Genomic DNA, 15266 nt, shown 5'->3' on the forward strand with positions numbered 1-15266 from the left:
GGTGTAGTAAAAAGAAATCCATTATTTTTCCAATAGATGGCTTTAGTAATGTGTATCTCGCGTTGCATAAGTGCGATCAATTTACGCTAGATGGTGTTAGAAAGATAAGATTTCGTACTAAAAAAACTTCTGAAACAGTTTTGTCATTGTTTGACTCAGTATTGTTTGAGCGCGCGTCAAAGATGGACACCAGCAAAGAGAAAATACTCCACATTTTATAGTTTTTCTTCGATAAAGGCGAAAACGCAAGCCAGGCGACTGAAAATGTGAATAGTGTTTATGGTCCCGATACTGTAGCAGCCAATCACGCGCAATTTTGGTTTCGTCGATTCCGTTCCGGTAATTTTGCTGTCAAAGATGCACCACGCTCTGGAAGGCCAATTGTCGAAAATGTCGATAAAATAATGGAAATCGTCGAGTCCGATCATGTAAGCACTGTTTCGATTGCCCAGGAGCTAAACGTTGCACAAAAAACCGTTTGGAACCACTTGAATAAGGCTGGATACAGAAAGAATTTCGGCCACACGAATTAACGAAGAAGCCACACGAATTAACGAAAAAAAACCTCATGGACCGAATTTCCATCTGCGAATCGCTGCTGAATCGCAACAAAATCGACCCTTTTCTGCAGCGGGTGGTGACTGGTGATGAAAACTGGGTCACTTACGACAACGTCAAGCGAAAACGGTCGTGGTCAAAACGCGGTGAGCCGGCGCAAACGGTGGCCAAGCCAGGATTGACGATCAGGAAGGCTTTGCTGTGTGTTTGGTGGGATTGGCAGGGAATCATCCACTATGAGCTAATCCCCTACGGCCAAACTCTTAATTCGGACCTATACTGTCAACAATTGGACCGTCTGAAAGAATCAATCGCCCAGAAGCAGCCAGCTTTGGCCAATAAGAGAGGAATTGTGTTCCATCAGGACAACGCCAGGCCACACACATCGATAGTGACTCGCCAGAAGCTTCGAGAGCTTAGTTGGGAGGTTCTTATGCATCCACCTTATAGTCCGAACCTGGCACCAAGTGATTACCTGTTCTTGTCTATGGCGAATGATTTTACTGGTGAAAAATTCGCCTCAAGAGAAGCTGAAAATCAACTGTCCCAGTTTTTTGCCAATAGGGACAAGAGTTTCTATGAAAGAGGCATAATGGAATTACCTTCAAAATGGCAACAAGTTATTGAACAAAACAGTGCATATTTGACCTAAATCGGATCATTCTAACTATGCTAAATAAAGCCTTCAATTTCATGCAAAAATAATGGATTTCTTTTTATTACACCTTATATGTATTGGTAAAATATATGTTTCATTCATAAATTACCCTTTGAATTGCTTTTAATATAACAATACCCGCGACGACGCGCTAAGACGGCCCTAAGCCTCTTCACAACCACTGAATTCGCCAGAAGGACCCGTAAAATAATTCTGACCTGTAAATTATTACCATTATTATTAACGAAGCATTAACAATATTATTAAAGAAATATATAATTGAAGAAATTACGAGCTTTAATATGAAATATATTATAATATTTACTTACTCGAAATTACTACTTGAGGACAATTTTGGAGTATTATAATTATTTAAAATTAGAAATTATCAAAATCCATGCGCGAGTATAAAAGCCAAATAATTATAATTAGCGTATATAGCAGACACCAAGGGTGTGTTCCGAGTTACGCGTGAAGCGCATAGACTGCATTACATTGTGTAGCGCTTTGAAATCGTTCCGTTTTTTCAATGCGCATGAAGCGCTTCAGTTACTCGGAACGTTTGCTTGCGCGCTCTACGCGCAAATGCAAAGCGTAACTTGCGAAACTTCAAGAAAAGTACTCCAATAATTATAACTTCTTCGTTAATAAAGCAAAACGATGAAAGCGATAGTTCCGAATCAAGTGATAGTGAAAATGAAATTGAAGATATATTTTTAAGTAATATGCAGACATTATTTACTATATTGATGTTAAGTAAATCACGCGCGGAAAAAAATCACAGTAGAAAAAATTACGGATTACGTCGATCGCGTGGTTCCTGGTTATACCAACGAAATATTTAAACAACATTTTAGGTAAGTTTTTCAACATAAATATCATTAAGAGTTATAAAGTTGTGATATGTTTTATCTAATTTTATTAAATTCATTTCACTTATATCATAACCTAACATTCTAGAATGTATCCCGCTACATTTGAAATGGTGTTATCACTGATTGGACCAGCACTAAATGCCACAGAAAACCAATTTCGGCAGAGAAGCAACTGTATATTGCTCTTTGGTTTATGGCTACTCCAGATTCGTACAGGTATGTAAAATCGAGCTGTGCTCTATACTCGTAGCGACTGCTCTTGCTTACTTTTCTGGATTGTTACAGATCCGTTTGTATCAAATTTGAAGTGGGCAAAGCAACTGCTTTTAGGGCTGTAAGGCGTGTTACCTACGCATTTCATTGTGTTCCGTACGGGAGCTGTCGTCCGCACGGATCGCGGGCGGCGGGCGGCCGTGCACCAGGCGCGTTCCGCGCGCGGGCGATTACCGCTCGCCGTGGCTTCACGCCGTCGCCGCTACGCGGCAGCGCGCCGAGCCGGGGCCGTTACTCGCGGTTAAATTTTGGTGCGGCGTCTATATAAGACGCCGCGGACGCCGACTCTAGGCCTTTTGACTACTATTGCACATCAGGTCACTGCCTCGCTGAGGTATTTTTTTGCACTGTATCTAGCTTCATATCGCCTTCTTGAGTGCGTCAGCACGTTGGGCTCTTGCCTCGCTCGAGGTATACGATTGCATATCTGCATTAAACTTTACTGCCTTAATAGTGTCGTAGACACGTTGGCATTTGTGCTTAGGTCTTTGGTGACTCTACACAGCCCTTTAGAGTGCGCCTGCACGTTGGGCTAATGTCTCTAGAGTGTCCGAGGACACGTTGACATCTGTGTTACGAAGTGTACGGTAACTCCACGGATCTCCAACCTTCTCAATACGATCGAGGATTGAGAGAAGGCTTCGCGCGACCATATCGGATTACCTTGACATCTCCACTGCGGTGGACGTCTCTCTTCGCGACATCTCGGTATTGCACATACTGAGTATTACCGCCGACAGAACCTGCTGTTGGGATCACGACTCCGCGCGAGTCGTCCTTGTCATCAAGGACTCAGTCGCTGCCAGGGACGCAGCATATACACGCGAGCCCAGCTCGCCTTCACCACATACACGCGAGCCCAGCTCGCCTTCACGTCCGCACAGGACTCAGTCGCTGCCAGGGACGCAGCATATACGCGCGAGCCCAGCTCGCCTTCACGTCCGCACAGGACTTAGTCGCTGCCAGGGACGCAGCATATACACGCGAGCCGAGCTCGCCTTCACGCCCGCACGGGACTTAGACGCTGCCAGAGACGCAGCATATACAAAACACGGAGCCAAAGACTCCCGTCGCCAAATAACATCGCGAATTACTTGCACCCCACGTCATCTTACGGGGCCGCTGGATAGCGGACTGCTAGCGACGAAGACCGCGGTCTCCACACGGCGAGCGGACATCAATCCGCATCCCACATCCCACAACCGGCCGCTCTCTACCCTCGTGCCGTTCGAAACACATTGCATCGCACCTCGATTTATACAGTGGCCTAAAGAAGCTGCCGTTAATATCATGGAACGTTTCAAGAAGACATGTGGCTTTCCAAATGTCATTGGACATTGTCTCCGACAATTGATTCAGCTTCTTATATAAATCGGAAAGGTTTTCCATCCTTAAATGTTCAAGTGGTATGTGATTCAAGTGGCCTCTTTACGCACTGTTACGCAGGACAAGTAGGATCAATTCACGATGCTCGAGTATTTAGAAATTCTCCAGTAACACGTTTTCTAGAGATGCCTAATGTATATTTCCCTAATGACTCCCATATTATCGGCTGCATATGCGATTCATCCGCATCTATTAGTTTCGTTTCGAGATAATGGTCATTTGTCAAACCGACAAAAAAATTTCAATTATTGTTTATCGTCAATAAGAATGACAGTTGAACGTGCAATTGGACAATTAAAAATACGTTTTACGATACTATTAGATTGTTTACCATTGACAGGACTTACAAAAATTCCAGAGCTCATCATAGCATGTTGTGTGTTACATAATATTTGTATATTACAAAACAATGTAATGGCTGTTGGCGTCCAACATTAAGAAGATTTAGCATTAGTTCCAGAATTAGTTCGCGACAATAATACTGAAATGGGAAATGCTAAAAGAACAAGAATAATGCATGCATTGCAAATGTTGCTCGTCGATTGATTCATGACGAATATTTGTTTATTAAGGATAAAAATGGTAAATTATTGAATTAAACAAAAAAAATTCATATTATATACTTAAAATAATGTTCTAAGTTATGGTTCTAAGATTCTAGGAGAATAAGGTTCTAGAATTAAATTAATATTATATACTTAGAATAAGGGTCAGTTAGTGGATTATGTATTTTTATAATCATTTTTGTTTAATCAATAGACATTATGTATAAGTTTTGGTTTTATTTTTATTATAATATTGAGTCTTATTTTCGTATTATAAAATGTTAACAAAAATAAATATAAATATCACTTTATAAATGTTTACACATTTTTATATTTAAAATAAAACAAATACTTATTTTTTTTAAATTCTTGAAAAAGAATGTTTATAACGTATTCTTTAGTAGGCGAGATCTATTGCTGATAAGCAAGAAAACAAACTTAGAAAATTATTGCCCAAACTCAACTCGTTATTAATTTAATTAAAATTAACTAATTATTATATAATAAACTTTCAAGGTTAACTAATAATGCTTAACTTTAAACGTATTTCTTATACAAGCCTAGAAAAGGACAAACTACATTTTTTTCAGAAATTGTTGTAATATAGAGACTAATGTTTTCTGTACGTTCAATTGCTCGTTGTGCCATCTATCACGTTCTTTTTTATTTTCTTCGCGTATCTTTTCACTGTTTTTTTGTCGTTGTATTAATTCTTCTTTTCTTTTCTTGCTTCCGCAAATTCTCCATGAACTGTTCCATAACATTTTCAAATTGTTTTCTCTTTTTCGGACCTGTAATAGATAATACAAAAACGACCATTACACTGATAAATAAGAACCGAAATAAATTAATATTACTTCTCTTCATCTTGCATGCACATATTGCAATTCTGTTAAAAATATATACTGACTATAAATAAACTAAAAACCAAAAATTTATTTTTAAATCACCCTTATGGTTGTGATGAACATTTTACATTAAAAGTGTACACAAGATCACGGCTATATATTATTCAAATCTGTTGTTATAACCCAGTAACACGTAAGTACAAAAACTTACTTTTGTAACGTCCCTCGTGACCACTCAGACACAAAAAACGTTATGTTCTCCTTTTTGTTTTAGGCCTGCTTGCATACACCGACAATAATCTGGGCTGGTAGAGAACCGTGTATCGAGAGGAAGTTATCAGTGTGTGTGGTTAAATAAAGTGAAAAAGGGATGATTTATGTGTTACAATTTATTTACCAGAAATAGAACCTTTTACTTGGATTAAAATAAGTTAACTGTAGTGCTTTAACTAACTGTAGTCTCGATAGAATGAGGTTATAACATGAAGAGATTTCGGTTGGGGTACGTAAATGGAATAAGAAATAAAGTAATCTTCACCTATAAATTCGAGGTTGTGTATTGGTATTTTGAGGTTATACTTCGGGAACGTTGAAGTTAGCAAAAGGGATTTCTAGGATGTAAATTGGGGATACTTTATTAGCTAATTATATCTTTATTGAGGACGGGTTGTGACGTGTGATACGTAAGAGTTGACGCGATTTTAATTCTCAGAATGTCTTTTATTGATTGCTGGTGAGTACATTTACTAATGCGTCGACTACGGCTTGTTCGCTACTTGCTAATTCCTTATGCAAATCTATTTTCGAATTCGGAACCTGTTGGTCTTTTGGTAATAACTCGGTATATTTTGGCTCTTCTTTAATAACAGGTAAGGTGTAACGTCCTTCGCGACCGCTCAGACACAAAAAACGTTATGTTCTCGTTTTTGTTTTAGGCCTGCCTGCATACACCGACAATAGCCTGGGATGGTAGAGAACCGTGCATCGAGAGGAAGTTATTTATTAGTGTAGTAATATAGTGCAAAAATGAAGTAATTTTATATTATATTTTATTGCGAATGGGAAATAAATTATTTGACGAGCCTTGTAATATGTATGACGTGAATGTTTTAAGTAGCAGAGGAATAAAAAATGAATTATAATATTTAATATAATATTGATTGAATAATAATAATAATAATAATAGGGAGAGAATAAAGAAATATATTTGCAGAGAGAGAGAGGGAGAGAGAGAGGGAGAGAGAGAGAGAGAGAGAGAGAGAGAGAGAGAGAGAGAGAGAAGAATATATCGTATCCGGAATAAGAAGAGCGAAAGTTGATGGATAGATTAATTGTAATCCTGCTATAGGCTCGAATACGAATAAAGTATTTTATTAAATTTTATTGATCGTCAGTGAGTACATTTACTAATGCCTGCACCACAGCTTGTTGCTATCATTTATATTCTCTTCGAAATTTATTTTAGATTATAATTTAAAGTGATTGAATTTTCGTTAATAACCTCCGTGAGGACTGCTTCATGCAGCTGAGAGACGAAAAGATATAAGTGTGAAAGAATCAGGTAAAAGTAACACGGTCGCCCTTAGGGAAGCGTGCTGTAACTTGACACGGAACACGGATGCGGCCGTTTAAGAGGTATTAAAACAAATGATCATAAAAAAAAAGGAAATTTATTTTAATGTATATTTGTTGGCTTTGTGACGTCAAATGATTATAATTATTGTAATGATAATAGTTGTTTTAATAATTGGAAAGTGATAATAAAATTTAAGTCGAGTTGGCGGTAATGAATTTCTTATAATTTGTCGCGTAAATACTCAAACGCTAATATAATAGTAACTTACGATTATTGTATAGTAGCTGTGCGTCGCTCTTATAATAATTCGCCAGGACACGCTCGCAAAGGTCGGTCGGTGTTGCCGGCGGTCAGTCGAAGGGCCCGGGCGGTGGCCTATTGGTAGCAGGCGACGGCCGGAGCGAAAGTAGAATATTTCGGTATCGTTTCCGAATTGTAGTAATATCGTGTAGTAATGTGTAATTTCTCCCGAACAAATGCTTCGTAGCAACGGGTCGGCGAGACTAGTTAATACAGAGGTTAAAGTGTAAAAATTATGTGTCACAGAATAATATGTGTGTGTCTGAGAAAAATGTCGAGTAACTACTGACAAAATTGTGTGTCGCACTGTGTGTGAAATTACTGCGCAAAAAGATCTATACGTGTTACTGTCGTAAGGAAAAAATGATGAAGCACCGCGCAAAAATTACGTGTGTGTGTCGTAAGGAAAAATTGTAGAAGCACTGCGGAGCGAAAATTGTGTGTCGCACTGTGTGTGAAATGTTGAAGAACTGCGGAGCGAAAAATACGTGTGAGTGTCGTGAGGAAAAAATGATGAACTGCTCGAGCGCTCCGGTGGCAAGGCTTATATAGGCTCCGGCGGCTTCCGACGGCGGTCGGACTGCAGCGCCGAATTGCAGGGTGGCATGGTGGTCCCAAGTCGGCCTTCATTAAAGGGATTCCACTACTCTTCAGCTTCCTGGTACTGCATGCGGGTGGCTGAATGACGTGATGCACGGTGGCGTGATGCATAGCGACGCGATGATGTCATTTTGTTATCGTTCGTTCGTGTTCATGCGAGTGCGCTACGCGAATATTTTATATTATTCTAATTGTATTAATAATTCTGTTGTTATGTATGGCCTTTTATACTTCCCCATTAATTGCAATGATATATTATCATACTAGAGTGCTTTTATTGTACTGTTGACGATTTTATAATTTAATCTCGGCCCTTTTTAACAATTGAATTATTAAATCCGCTGTTAAAATAGGTTTTCGCTTAAAATACTACTTATGTTATTACTCAGTTAGCACAAATCGGCCAATGGCCACTATGGCCTTTTAATATTATAGTGACACGAAAGTTTTAAAGTTTTTGGAGGCCTGGACGTTACAAAGGTCGGCGTGACGGGCCTCGGTGGAAGTGATTTCAGTGACGCGCGAACCTCGATATAATAATTTCCCGAATTTAAAATGAAATACCCTCTTTCTGTGGGATTAGGAGAGCTGGGTACGACGGAGATAGGTACGCTTTGCTCCGCGGTGCGTGCGATCCACCTGCGTAGTCGCTCTTTATGTTTCCTGCCGCTTCTCTTCGGCATCTAATATATTGAATGAAATATCCTAAGTTGTATTTGATTTGATCTCAATATAAAACTCGGTAAGAACGATTTAAGTAGATAGGTATGAGTGTAAAGCAGAAATACAACCTCTGGTCTCTCAATCCTTGAGTAGTAAGATCCTGTTCGCAATGGATCTGTTGATGTCTCGATCAGATCCCGACTGACTCGCTAGCCAGGAGATCCTCACGCGCTACTTCACAATTCGCTGTATTAATTAAGTTCCGGAGCGTTCGTGAAATGCTGCCGAGAACTGTCAGAGCTCTGTCTTAAGAAGCAAAAGATGCAACCAGGAGCGATAAATGCTACCTAGCACATTGGCAGTATTATGGTGTTATGGAGAACATTGCAGCTCTGCAGGAATGTGTGTAATGAGCTTACGACTGGCACGGATGTCAGTGAAGCGTCGAGACCAAAGATGTAGCGCAAGGTATTGCAAGGTGTAAAGGATGTATAGGAAGAGAATCGTTCTTAAAAAGTGCAATGATGTAATAATCGTATAATATATTTTAAGAGCGAGTACAAGTGTGGTATTTAAACGAGATTCTTATATGTGAACGATGCTATAAGCTATTGAGAAATACGGATAATACTATAAAAGTCAGAATAATATTAGAATTAAATCAAGAGTGATGAATTTAACGATAGGTGGTCGCTCGGATCCTACCGGTCAAGTGTTCGAGTATAATAGGGGATTAGACTCACGGTCGCTTACTGTAGGGATCCGCTAATCGTGGTTGAACTCGCCTGGGCACGCTTGTACTGACGCTGCAGTCCGCACACAGGTCGGTCGTAGATAATCCGAACAAATGCCTAAGGCAACGGGTCGGAGAATAACAAAGGTTCACGCAGCTACGTGGACAGATACTTGGAAGTATTCAGAGTTTTATCCGAACAAATGCGGGGAGCGCTCCGGGAGCACAGTTTTTATAGGGCTCCGATGGGATCTTCGTTCGTTCCCGACACTTTCCGACAGCGGTCGGCTCGCAGCGCCGAATTCCACGGCGACTCGGTGGTCCCGAGTCGGTTAGGTTCAAAGGGATGCCTCTACGCCTTGGCCTATCTTATGATGACGTTATGTGCGGTGGCGTGATGCATAGTATCGAGATGATATCATGCTGAGCGCGTTTTCTCGTGTGTAAGCGAGTTTGCTTCGCGAATATTCTTACGTTATTCGGCTCATCTACTAATTCCTTCGTCACGTATGGTTTTCACTAATTATTTCCTTTATGTGCTTCATCAGCACTGTGAATATATTGGGTTTTATTCTTAACCGTCTCTGACGATTGAATGAGTAGGGTTTGCCGCTGGAATAAAGTACCTTATATACTACCTCTGAGGTTAGCGCAAATCGGCCTCGGGTTAATGTGGTATCTTGATATCATAACGGCGTGAAAATTTAAAGATTTTAGGAGCTGGGACGTTACAACATCAGAGACAATGCAAAGCATTGATCAGGAAACAAGCGCTAAAACGATTAACCAAATGAGGAAGTGGGGATGCCAATTTGATGGCAAAGATCCCATTTCTTTCTTAGAAAGAGTAGAGGAACTACAAGATAGCTATGGATATAAAGATGACCAAATGTTGCAAGGTCTACCGGAATTATTGAGAGGCGGCATTGAATTGGTACCGAAATAATAAAAACGCATGAAGAGGTTGGAATGAATTCCTGAACGCGTTTAGAGAACATTTTCGATACCGTTTTCAATTGAGAAAAAAATCCAACGGAGACGGCAAGGTCCAAATGAGGCATTTCGGCAGTACGCCACGAACCTTGCTACGCTTATGCGGCGAGCAGGAAATTTCTCAAGACGCGACCATGTAGATTAAGTATACGAGAACATGTCGCCTGAGCTGAAAATTTATATACGGAGAGAAGATATCCATACTCTGGGAGAGCTCGAAAGGAGAGTTGCCGAAATTGAAGACATCGAACGACAACGAGCACTATTTCGGAAGGAGACAAAGCCAGCACCGTCTGCACCGATAGCAGCCGCCATGTACAATGCGTCAGAATGTTGCTGGCGCTGTAAACAAAGAGGACACACAAGAAGAATGTGTCGCAATACGCAGAAAAAATTCTGCTTACAATGCAGGAAGGACGGAGTATAAACGAAGAATTGTCATCCGAGACCGGGAAACTACAATCGGACCGAGGAAGGCGGCAATCCTCGGTCGTAAGGATGTCAAAAATTAAATACACGCCACGACCGCAAATTGGCAGCTGGGTGTGGAGAACACTTCGATGCATTAATAGATACAGGATCGGAGATATCCTGCATTAATCAAGAAGCGGCAGAACGAATAAAAACGGGCCAGCAAGGAAAAGAAACATGTACACAAACAGTTTCGCTTAGCGGACGGTGGAAGTACACAACTGGCAGGAAACATAATCTTACCAATAACCATAAATGGTAAGCAGTACGAGCATCGATTCCATATATTACCAACACTGGAGATCTCCATACTAATCGGAGTAGATTTATGGACAAAATTACGTTTTGCCATTCCACCGCCAAAATATAGGCCAGAGAGGGTAGGAAATAGAAGGATGTGCATTATTTCTGAAGGAATGTGTCCTCGCACAGAAAAGGAGGATGCACACCTAAAGAAATTTTTAGACATAGAATTTCGAAAGTTTGGAAAAATCAAGGGACCGACGGATGTGGTGCGGCATAGAATAAAAGTTAAAGCGGGCACGGAACCCATTAAACAGCGGTACCGACCAAGAAACCCAGCAATGCAAGCGATTATCGATCAAGAAGTAGAAGAAATGGATAAAGATGGGATTATAGAAAGCTCAAGAAGCGCGTGGAGCTCGCCTATCGTACTGGTGAAGAAAAAGGAAGGGAGGCATCGGTTCTGTGTTAATTTCAGAAAAGTCAATGAAGTAACGGAACGCAATGCATATCCGCTACCACAGATCACAGCAACGTTGGACAAACTCAAGGGAGCATCTTATCTATCTACACTGGATCTAAAAAATGGATACTGGCAAGTGCCACTGACAGTCGATAGTCGTCCAATTACAGCTTTTACTGTACCCGGGCGGGGATTGAAACAGTTCAAAGTCATGCCATTCGGATTGCATTCGGCTCCAGCAACATTCCAAAGACTGCTAGATGCAATCATAAAACCGGATTTAGAGGAAAATGTTCAGGTTTATCTAGATGACATAATCATCGCAAGGAAAACATTCGAACATCACTTGGATATACTCAAAGAAGTATTTCAAAGATTAAGGGATGCAAAACTACAGTTAAATAACGAAAAATGCCATTTTTGTCGTCCTAACTTAAAATATTTAGGACACATCGTGGATAAATTAGGAATCAGAACAGACCCCGAAAAAACAAATGCGGTAAGCAACTGGCCAAGACCAATGAAGGTGAAACACATACGACAATTTTTGGGGATAGCTGCCTGGTATAAGAGGTTCATCGCAGGGTTCTCCAAAATCTCAGCCCCTCTAACGAACCTAACTGAGAAAAAAGTTAAATGGCGCTGGGGGACGGAGGAGGAAAACGCATTCCGAAAACTGAAAGAAACATTAGTTTCGGCACCAGTTCTCGCATGCCCTGACTTCAGCTTGAAATTTACATTGCAAACGGATGCGAGCAAGCACAGTCTCAGGACAGTGTTGACGCAAAATTTCAGGGAAGGGGAGAGAGTGATAGCATATGCCAGCCGCTCACTGAATAACAGCGAGAAAAATTACAGCGCTACAGAGCTAGAGTGCCTAGCAGTAGTCTGGGGAATAAGGAAAATGCGGTGCTACTTAGAAGGATATAATTTTACGGTACTAACGGATCACCAATCACTGAAATGGTTGCAGAAAATAGAATCACCAACAGGTCGAGTGGGTAGATGGAAATTTGAACTACAACAGTACACCTTCGACATCAAGTACAAAAAGGGAAACGCTAATAAAGTGGCTGATGCACTCTCCAGGCAACCTGTGATCTCAATTATAAACAAAGATATACAGTGTCCCTGGTATCGGCGGGTATATGAAGAAACCAGTAAGGAACCGCATAAGTCTCCGGACTATGAAATTAAGAATGGAAAGTTATACCGCCATGTATTACACAGTCTAGATTTCAAAGAAATAGCGGATAACGAACAATGGAAGGAGTGCATTCCTCACGAACACTGAGCGGAGATACTAAGAGCCTATCATGATGATCCAACAGCTGGGCACCTAGGCATCGCTAAGACAATTTGCCGAATAGCGAGACTATACTACTGGCCAAATATGCTGGGAGAAATAAATAAATATGTGCGAAGATGCGAAAATTGTCAGGCACATAAGGCGTCACAGCGACAACCAGCAAGGCAAATGCACGCAACTAATGTGCAACAACCATGGGAACAAGTTTCCATGGATTTAATCGAACCTCTTCCACGAACGAGTCGCGGACATACGTGGGTACTAACCATGCAAGACAGATTTACGAAGTGGTTAGAGGTAAAACCACTGAGGAAAGCCACGGCATCCGCAGTAGCTCAAGCAGTGCTACAGGAAATTGTGTACCGACATGGATGTCCGAAAGTATTGGTATCAGACAACGGAACGCAATTTAAGTCCGGTATGAAGAAACTGGTACAGGATTTAGGTATTGCACAGAGGTTAACACCGGTGTGGACGCCTCAGTGTAACCCAGTGGAACGGGCTAATCGAACTCTAAAAACTATGATATCGCAGTACGTAGGAGACAATCATAGACACTGGGACGCAAATTTAAACGAACAAAAATTCGCATTTAATACCGCAAAGCAAGAAAGCACGGGTTTTTCAGCCGCATACCTAAACACGGGCAGGGAACTCGCAGAACCGCATGTACGAGAAAGGGAACAAGGAAATCCCCAAAGACCATGCGAAATAAGAAAACGACTGGAAGCAGCATACCAGTTAACTCGAATGAATCTGGCAAGAGCGTTTCAAAAACAGGGCAGGTATTATAACTTACGGAGGAGACCGTGGAAACCTAAAATCAGAGACGTCGTGTGGAAAAAGAACCATACGCTCTCAAATAAGGAAAAGCAATAAACTTGGCAATAAACGCCAAGTTAGCACCAAAATTTGTGTGCCCAATGATCGTAAGGAAAATTATCTCACCGGTAATAATTGACCTACAAGATGAAAATAAAAAAATGGTACCGACAGGTGCACATACAAGACCTGAAAGAAGAAAAAGAGCAAATTGGCGCAGACGCCAGCGATAAGGAAGAGAGGGTCTAAACCCTACATTAAAAGGGAGAATTACAGAAGAGAAGACTCATTTGAGGAAAATCTCGATTAGCAGAAGCAACAGCAGAAACAGCAGCGGCGGCACACGAAGATGGTTAAACCACCATTTCGAATAGAACTGCTGGATTAGCTCGAAAGTTGGGAACCACCAGCAAAGGAAGATCCCGATTCAACGATCGGCAAAAAACCGGGTCCTAAGGAAAGAAGATATTTCCGGGATGCTGCAGAAACCAATAACGCAGTACAAGTAACACACTCAGAGTCCAATAACGACGAGAACGCAACAACGACATCACAAAGCATGTACCCACAAAAACGGAATCGGGTGATACAAATATCTAGAGGAAAAAGTTTCGAATTACCTGAGTGGGCAGCATCACCATCACTCATCTATCATAAATACATAGACGGGGAACACTGGAGAGTTGACTTCTATCGATCCGGCATAGTAAAAAATGTACGAAAAATAAACAAAACCGAGCTACCGTTAAACTAAGCACAAAGAAACAGACAGTACAGGAAAAGATAAAGTCAACATCAGCTGACACACAGGCAAGGAGACCGGGCCGATATATAAACAAGGATTGAGGTACAAAATAAGCAGTGAGTTACTTTACGGATATCCAAATGGACAATGTAGAAGAAACAATAGAGGAATTGTTAGCTACATAGAGCGAGGCCAAGGCCCAAGCCCTATGGGACAGTCTGCTACACCAGGAAAACGAGACGGTAGAGAAGATTTCCATACCATCAGGGAAACGGCCACCAAAGGACATGGGAAAGAAATATGCAACAACACCTGCTATACCGTGCCGCAAGGCACACCCGTCATCATTGGCAACGGAAAGAAAGTAATGTGCGTTAATGGGACTACCAACACCAACGCACACGGTGCAAAGAGAAAGAAAAGTGAGACCGGTACAAGGAGGAATCAATCGCACCAGGATCCACCAGGGAATAATACGAAAATTCCCGGAATTACAAAGCAACACGGACACCAAAAGGATGCTACAAGTAAAGAAAGGAAAAGACGAACAACCAACTAACAGAACGGAGAAACCTACCATAAAATATAACATCAAGGTAACACCACCAAGAGTTATCCAATCTGACAGGAAGGAGAGTGACAGAGTACCGGTTCGCATTGCGCTAACGGAGGAATTAGTATTAGAAGTCCCGTACAACTTCGCACACATCTCGCAGGCATATCGTAGGTACGACAACGGGATATTGTAGGTGGTCAAATTCCACCTCGAAGATATGATAAAATCCGTACGTAGTCGCGTCGACCACTTGCGAAACGGGGGGGTAATGTAACGACACGTAATTAATCGTTACTAAAAAGTAATAAAAACGCAGAACATCGCGAATCAAGAGCGCAAGAGGACAGCGCGTCCTCTAATATTGTAAACAGCGCGACCGACGAACAACCGCGGTAAATAGCGAATCAAGCGAGATTCGAGGAATATAAAATGCCGCGTAATCGTAATCTGAGGGATTCGATCATCCACTCTCGAAGGAGAAACAGAACCGATCTACCGCTCCCGAAGGAGAATCCAATTCCGATCATCCGCTCTAAGAGAGACGAATTCTACTCCGCTCCTGGCAGATTACTGTTCGTCGATTGGCGACTGTAATCACTCCGCCGTCGTTACACGGATATATGTCATCGACATTCGACTCTACTCCGCT

The 15266-nt window shown here is 41.4% G+C and overlaps 1 pseudogene; it reads left to right on the forward strand.

The window, feature by feature from the left end:
- The window catches only part of LOC116851608, a 9501-nt pseudogene extending 7160 nt beyond the window's left edge, over positions 1-2341 (forward strand).
- The last annotated feature ends 12925 nt before the right edge of the window (positions 2342-15266 follow it).

Source organism: Odontomachus brunneus, unplaced genomic scaffold (assembly GCF_010583005.1).
Source record: "Odontomachus brunneus isolate Ranch 3 - 2012 unplaced genomic scaffold, Obru_v1 Obru_scaffold_181, whole genome shotgun sequence".
NCBI lineage: Eukaryota > Metazoa > Arthropoda > Insecta > Hymenoptera > Formicidae > Odontomachus > Odontomachus brunneus.